The sequence below is a fragment of the Vombatus ursinus genome, unplaced genomic scaffold, assembly GCF_900497805.2.
Source record: "Vombatus ursinus unplaced genomic scaffold, bare-nosed wombat genome assembly UNPS02005286.1, whole genome shotgun sequence".
NCBI lineage: Eukaryota > Metazoa > Chordata > Mammalia > Diprotodontia > Vombatidae > Vombatus > Vombatus ursinus.
The window spans coordinates 13592547-13600899 of NW_020945064.1; the positions used below are offsets into that span (position 1 = coordinate 13592547).

Here is an 8353-nt window from a genome sequence, read left to right on the forward strand (position 1 = left end):
CTTCCTTCCTTCCTTCCTTCCTTCCTTCCTTCCTTCCTTCCTTCCTTTCTTTCTTTCTTTCTTCCTTTCTTTCTTTCTTTCTTTCTTTTTCTTTCTTTCTTTCTTTCCTTCTTTCTTTCTTTCTTTTTTCCTTCCTTCCTTCTTTTCTTTCTTTTTTTCTTTTTAAAGAAGGAGCACTAGATATAAACCTGGATGACCTGGGTTCAAGTTCTGGAACTGCCATTTACCTGATGTTTGATTTTGGACAAGTCACTTAAGCATCAGAAATGGGAAGGGGGAGAGAAGAGGTTCTGTGATTATCTAAGGCATCACCTTCCCTTGAAATCACACCACATGGGCAGCCATCCATTCTGCCTTGCCACAAGACCAATCCTGCCTGGAATTTCCTAAGAGTACAGAGAAATGCTAGATAAGGCAGCCCAACAGCCAACCCATAGACTTCCATAAGACAGTCAGTCATTCATTTAGTCCATTCCTGCCCTGTCCACATATTGGATTCAGCTTGGCTTTAGGGAAAGAACTTTGGACTTGGCTTCAAGAGATGTGGTTTTACACCCCCAGCTCTGTCACTTAATAGCCATACAACCCTTGGATAAGTCACTTCACTTATCAAGATGTTAGTTTCCTTATCTACAAAATGGGTGTATCTTATATCTACCTCTGGGGGTTATTATGAGAAAATGGGTTAGTATTAGGAGCAGAATGGAATAAACTGAGACACTGAGCATTGGAGGAGGTGGGGAGAGGACAATCGGACAGGACACGAGTACAGTTTCTGGGACCAAACGAAGGGATGGCTCTTTTACTGCACTATTTGAGTATAAGTGGAAACAACAAATAAGAGCCTTGAAGAACTGGCCTTGCTGGAGAGAGAATGGAAGGTCTCTCTGGCAATTCTTTACACAATGTGACTGGTATAAGGCTGAGCCTAATCAGACAACCCACATGACCATTTTATCTACATTGAATTGGGCAACTTAGTTAAACAACTAGGCCAGTAAGTCCAAAAGTCAAACAGGTGCATGGAATTCAGGTGTGGACAAGGCCCTGGAGAACCCCTTGTCCACATCCTCTCCCTCATTTTCCAGATGAAGTAACAAAGACTCATACAGGGGCAAGGTTTAATTAAAGTAAGTCAAGTAGTAAGAAGCATACTACTTACTTTAATTACTTTCATAACCAGGATTTGAACCCAGACCCTCTTCCTTCAAATCCAGTTGTCTCTCTCATGGCACTTTGTATTTGATTTTCTACAAATAAAGGTGGTGGTTGGAGAGGGTGTAGTTGTAGGTATGTGGGGTAAAGGTCAACAATTATATCCCACTTCTCTTGTGGTGCTAAGTGAAGCTCCATGGTAATCTACATGGACTGGGTGCTAATGGCCAAGGATGTATGGGAGCTGAAAGGATTTTATTAACCCCAATCCAAATATCAGCTGGACCGGGAAGCCCACTAATCCCTGCCAAAAGGGATTAGTCAAAAGGATTTGAACTAAGAGACTCTTTGTTTTGTTGTTGTTAAGTCATTTCAGACTCTTGTAACCCCATTTGGGGTTTTCTTGGCAAAGATACTGAAGTGGTTCACCATTTCCTTCTTCAGCTAGTTTTACAGATGAGGAAACTGAGGCAAACAGAGTTAAGTGACTTGCCCAGGGTCACACAGCTAGGAAGTGTCTGAGACCAGATTTGGACTCAGGAAGAGAAGTCTTCCTGACTCCAGGCTGAGCACTCTATCTACTGTGCCACCTATGTCCTTCGTCCTTTGTTAGAGGGTCCTGCGTTTGTTATATTAGCTGAGTCCATTTGTGGGTCTGAGTCACAAAAGAGCTAAAATAGCCCTTAGACTATGAGCTGTCTTACAAAAGAGTTATACATACTTCTTGTGGCTTAGAAACAGCCGAAGTGCCTAGAAGTAGCACACAGTGGTAGCAACTGAATGAAGAAGCCACTAGCTGCAGTTTAGTGAAAAAGCGGCAGAAGGCAGCTCAGTAGAGGAAAGAAACCCAGCAGCAAACATCAGCAGCTCACAGCTCAGCAGAGAAAGCAGCCTAGCAGGGGAACATCAGCAGCCTTTACAGGAAAAGCATTAAGCGACAGTAGAGGCAGACAATTAGATGCTCCTGCTAAAGCACAATCCAGCAATGTGAGTGGTCTGAGCTACAAGCATCCCCTTCTCCATCTGTGACCTGGGAAACTGTTAGAGAATGTGATTCTGCATGTATGGGGTATGATTTTCCATGCTATTTACCTTGTTATTGTTTCATTAAATGCCTTTGCTTTGAGTTAACAAGTCCTCTGTTTTGGTTTCATAAAAGAGTAGTACTAAATGGGGACTCATAAGCTTTGTCTTTGACTAGACATTGACCCAATGAGGGCCTTAAACATGGATGTAGCTTGAAGGGGGCCATAATGGGGGTGGTCCATGCTTTAAATCAATATAAAGGTTTTCACTAAAGTCCTTCTCTGAAGAATTATCATGGTACGAAGGTGACACTGGGTTCTCGAGGATGATACCAGCAGAACACAAGCTTTTGTAGGTCCTACTAAACCAGAAAGGCTTTGAGTGTGACTGAGTGACAAATCTGCATTCCCATTGTAAGAGGATTAGTCTCACTGAGCACAAAGAAAGTTGATCATCAAGGAAAAAACTTCTTTTGTCCATAGTAATTCATAAAGGATCTATTAAGACAAATGAAATAATATTTGTAAAGCATAGAGCCTGGCACACAGGAAGCATTTAATGAACGTTTATTCCCTTCTTTTTATATAGCTTCATCTGCAGAGTGGCTGTTCATGTGAATGATATCAAAGATCCTTAAAGTATTGTTAATTATTCTCTTGCACATACGTCTTATCTCCCCAACTAGACTAGCACCTCCTTGAGGGCAGGGACCATGTCCTGTACTTCTTGATCGTTGAGTCTTGTCCATAGTAGAAGTTTAATTAATTTTTTATTGATTAGTGAGTCCTCTAGAGTTACATTTTTAAAGGTTCTTTTCCTGATTATATTTAGCAATAAGTGTGAACAAGTATGTTATAACTCTGAATCTGTCTTTCGCACACATTTTTCCATAGTTGATACTATTAAACATGATTGCAGTAGCTACGTTGATATTTGGAGTCAGAAGAATTGAATTTGAAACCTTACTGAGACACAGTTAACTGGGTGACTTCAAGCAAGTCACTTCTCTGGGGTGGGGGAGGAAAAAGGAAGGGAATAAGCCCTTATTAAATGCCTGCTATGTGCCAGGCACTCTGTTAGTTTCCTCCTCTTTAAAATGAAGGGGTCGAACTAGATGATCCCTAGGGCTGACTGCCCCAAAGGTATTACCAGAAGCAGTCAACATCAAGTTCACATGGCCTAAGGGTAGTTCATGAGATTACTGATTTCTCTGAACACTAATTAGCCACCTGAATGTCTGGAGGGTAGTTTCATTAGACTCCTGTTTGGAACCACCCACTCCAAGCAATTCAATTTGACCTAGCTAACAAAAATGGAAACCACTCAATCTCACTAAATGAGAAAAACCTGAGAAATCAGGTCAGAGTAATTGAAAACAGAAGAGACTGAACTCCATTGGCTCATTATTCAGAAAAAGCAGAAAGTCAGGACCGTCAGCTCCTGAAGGAAGACCCATAGCACCAAAGTGGAAGATAGATGCGGTGTGTTTATATTTACCAAAGTAATTTCCCACAGAAGTGAGCTTACCCTTAAAGTCAGAATCATTTAATTCATTAAGCATTAACAGGGAGGATCAATCCCCTACCAAGGTAAGAACCTCATCAATCCCCTACCAAGGTAAGAACCTCAGGAAGAAGCATTATGTGGAAGTATTCAATTCTCCAGTTTCATATTTGGCTAAATTTCTTCACTTCTTTTCATTTGACTTCAGGATTACCAGATGGGATACTCCAAAAACTTGTCAACATTCAGCATCATTTGGTCTGCTGTGAGGTGTTCCTCTCTCCAAAGAGCCTGATCAGTTAACCTTTCAATCACTCAAGAAAAAATACAGAAGTGGATACAGCACCAGCCCAGGATTCAGGAGGACCTGAGTTCAAATTCAGCCTCAGGCACATAACACTAGCTGTGTGACTCTGGGCAAGTCACTTAATCCCATTGCCTAGCCAAAAAAAAAAAAAAAAAAAAAAAAAACCCAAGAAAAAACACAGAAAAGAAAAAAATGGAATAAAGAGCTAGATATGCCTCTAGGGATCATCCAGTGTTCAGTCTTGTCATTTTACAGAGGGCAAGCAGGGTCCCAAATAGGAGAAGGGACTAGCTTAAGATCACAGAGCAAATTACTAGGGCTTGAACTCAGGTCCATTGTCTTCCGGACCAGGAGTCTTCTTATTATATTGCACTGATTTGGAATGCTGCAATTACAATACTAAAGCATTATAGCATGGTGGAAAAAAACAAAAACCACTGACCTTGATTAAATCCTGGCTCCTTTGTCATACATACTTACTTGTCATGGCATCATCTTCCTGATGTCATGGTTCTCTTTGAGAACGAAGGACAAACCACACAACCTAGGCCTCAATTTTTTCTTCTTCAAAATGAAGTGATTGGATGAAATTGTCAACAAGGTCCCTACCAACTCTAAACCTATGATCAGATGATACCTCTTCTATTCTAATTTCTAATTTTTTATTTTATTTATTTATTTTAGGCAATTGGGGTTAAGTGACTTGCCCAGGGTCACACAGTCCAATTTCTTAAAAGGTAGAAAAGGTAAGAATTAGAGCGGGGAGTTCTAGTTTCTGGCCTTGGTGGGAGAAAGGTGTATGGAGAAGCAAAGCTGAAGATGAAAGTGAAGGAGGAAAAGGAACTGGGAAGGGGATTTGGAGCATTTTGAAATTATGAATTAGAACAGAAACTTCATATGAGGAAGGGACAGTTAGAGGGCTTGAAAAATTGAAGAATGAGACAAAGAAGAGCTCAAACATTAGTAAGAGGGCTCTAAAGTTGAAGATGGGAAAGGGCTCTAGACAAAGGAGGAAAATTTGAGAAGGATGTGAGCAGAAAGATGCAAGGATGAAGAGGAGAAGGAAATATTGAGATGGGGGGAAGAAGAATGTGGTAGGAGAAATATCTATCAATCCCCCACCATGTGAGTGAGGCTAGGTTTTTTTCCTTCCCCTTAAAAGATATTGACTTAATTGGCTGAAAGAACTGAAGTCTCAGGCTATTGGCATGACTTCCTGGGCTACGTGATACAAAAAGTCTCGAGGAGCTCCAATCCCTTCTCTGAAGCTTGGCTGGCAGACCACACCACGTGTAGCTCAGTGGCAGGGCAGCTTAAGGAATCTTTCTCTACCCTCCATGTAATCAGAGAAAATGAACCGTTTCTTTTTTTAAAATGGAAGAAGAAACATGGGAGACAGAGGAGATTCCTGGTCTGTGTCAGGAGGTTAGAAAGTGAAAGAATGGAGCAAAGAAGAGAAAGGGAAGAAGAAAGGATCACTGAACACTTGTAGCTAAGTAGGAAATCAATATGAGGCTCTTTCCAAAGGAGAAAGAGGCTGAACTGTCTGAGGAAAAAGTAGCTGCTTGTTCTCATATGTGCCCAAAGGTGCTATCAATGAGAGATTCCCCAATAAGAGTTAAGTAAGAAACAAGTAATGAATATTGCTATCTCTGCAGAGGTATATTAAGGCAGTTAGGTGGTGAACTGATCACGATAGAGAGATCTGCCTTCCACTACACCAGAGGTGTCCAACTCCAATAGAAATGGGGCCACTGAATTATACATAAAGATCCCTGGGCTGTATGTTGACTAAGAAAGCCACATATTAATATTACCTGTGTTCTATTATATTTTTATTTATTTTGTTAAATATTTCCCAATTACATTTTAATCTGGTTTGGGACACACTCAGAAGTGTTGCTGGCCAAACATTTAGCATGGCTAAAGATGACTAAATCTTACACAAGAAACTGAACACTTTAAAGGCAATGCTGCCAATCAGAGGTTAGGGCCTCAGAAGAGGAAGGCCTATTTGGGAAATGAGTAAATGGGAGAAGAGAGTATCTGAGAGTGAGATTTGGATTTCTGGACCATGGCTTCTATAGGAATGGCAGGCTCTTGGTCAGAGATGGGGCACCTCTAACAAGGGCTGGTAGGAATTCCTTTCTTGGAGTCAAAAGGAAATGGGAAAGAGAAAACTACCTACCAGAGATTGAAGCTACAGTGTAGGATAAAGAGTAGCTATGGAGGGGCAGCTAAGTGGTGCAGTGGAGAGAGCATCAGCCCTGAAGTCAGGAGGACCTGAGTTCAAATCTGGTCTCAGACCAAACACTTGACACTTACTAGCTGTGTGACCCTGGGCAAGTCATTTAACCCCAATTGTCTTAAAAAAAAAAAGAATAGCTATGGAGAGTAAAACCCAGAAATTCATAGCAGACCAAAAAAATCTAAGAAAGTAGGGAGCAATAAACCCCACATTTTCAGGTGTCTATACACAAATGCAGAGAGTATGAGTAAGAAGAAAAGTAAACTAGATCCTAAGGCAAATGATCTCAAAGGTATCACTGAGTCTTGGCAAGTGATAACCATTACTGGAATATGGCTATATAAAAGTAGACTTTATTCAAAACGAATGAGATAAGCAAAAGGTAGGGTTGAAGGAGTCAGTTATTTTCAGTCATGTCTGATACTCTATGACCCCATTTAAGGTTTTCTTGGTAGGGTACTGGAGTGGTTTGCCATTTCCTTCTCTAGCTCATTTTACAGATGAGGAAACTGAGACAAACAGGGTAAAGTGACTTGCCCGGGGTCAAACAGCTAGTAAGTATCTGAGGCCATATTTGGACTCAGGAAGATGAATCTTCATGACTCCAGGCCCAGCACTCTATCTACGCTAGCATCTAGTTGCACCCACTAAGCTTTTATTAATTGCTTACTATGTGCCAAGCACTGGGCGCTGGCTGGGGATATAAAGAAAGGCAAAAACATGGTGGCTGCTCTTGAGGAGCTCATAATCTAATGGGGGAGACAACATACGAATGATTATGTGCATACTATGCAAAAACACAAAGCAAATACAGGGATAAGGAGCTAGCAGATATATGGGGGGTTGGGCGAAGACTAGGAAAGATCTCCTTAAGAAGATGAGACTAAGCTGATTCATGAAAGAAGCCAAGAGGCAGAAGTGAGGGGAGAGAGAGAGCATTCCAGACATGAGAGGCAGCCAACAGCAAGGCACAGAGTAGGGGAGATGGATAGTCAAATGTGAAGAAAAGCAAAGAGGCCATTGTCACAGGTGACTGGAAGAGAGGAAAGAGTTAGAAGACTGGATAGGTAGGAAGGAGCCAAGTTACAATGGGTTTTAAATGCCAAACAGAATTGTATTTAAAGGGAACTATTCCTACAATGAAATACGAGAACCAGATGGCAGAAAAACACGATGGAGAGCATTTGGATGAAGAGCAAAGGAGGCAGAAATAGTAACAATATTGTTATCAGAGTATACTATAGAAAACCTGGTCAGAAAGAAGAAATAGATGAGCAATCTGGGAGATAGGTCACAAGCCTAGCATGGCAGCATGATGTAGCAGTTGTGACAGACTTCAATTATCCAGATATCATCGAGAGTCATCTCTCCTCAAAGCAAAGACTTCAACAGCTTCTTGACCTATCTTGACCTATAATTTGACCATTCACGAGGTAGGAGAACCAACTGGAGGAACGTTCTTCTGAATCTGATTCTCACCACCAAGAAAGAACTGGTTGCTGGTATGGGAATTATAGAAATATTATTGGAGTGGTTACCACTCCATTTCAGAATTTGTGCTAGAGAATGAGAGGACAGAAAGGCATCGTCTGAGGCACGTACTAAACTTTGAAATGACAGATTTCAACAACTCTGAAGAAAAGATGGGTGGAATCCAATGGCTTCAAATTCTGCAGGAAAAACCAGCCCTGGAGAGACAGGAAGCTCTCAAAGATGAAATTCTGCAGTCACAAAGAGAAATAATTAAACGAGAAGGAAAAAGGAATTTCCTATTGAAACTCTTTTTCATTCATAGAAATTCTAGTTTCTAATGAAACCAGACAGAAAACTCAGCAACCAATTTAGTATATACGTACATATATATACATATGTATATATACATACATATACATACATATACATATATACATACACATGCATATATGCATATATACATATACATATATACATACATATACATATATACATATACATATACATTCATATGCATATATACATACATATATACTATATATAATATACTATATATACACATATATACACATATACACACACACACACACACATATAGATAGATAGATAGATAGATAGATAGATAGATAGATAGATAGATA

The 8353-nt window shown here is 40.4% G+C and overlaps 1 long non-coding RNA gene across 1 annotated transcript in view; it reads right to left on the reverse strand.

Moving 5' to 3' along the window:
* LOC114032444 overlaps window positions 1–8353 on the reverse strand; it is a 15596-nt gene that overhangs the window by 906 nt on the left and 6337 nt on the right. The window lies entirely within an intron of this gene.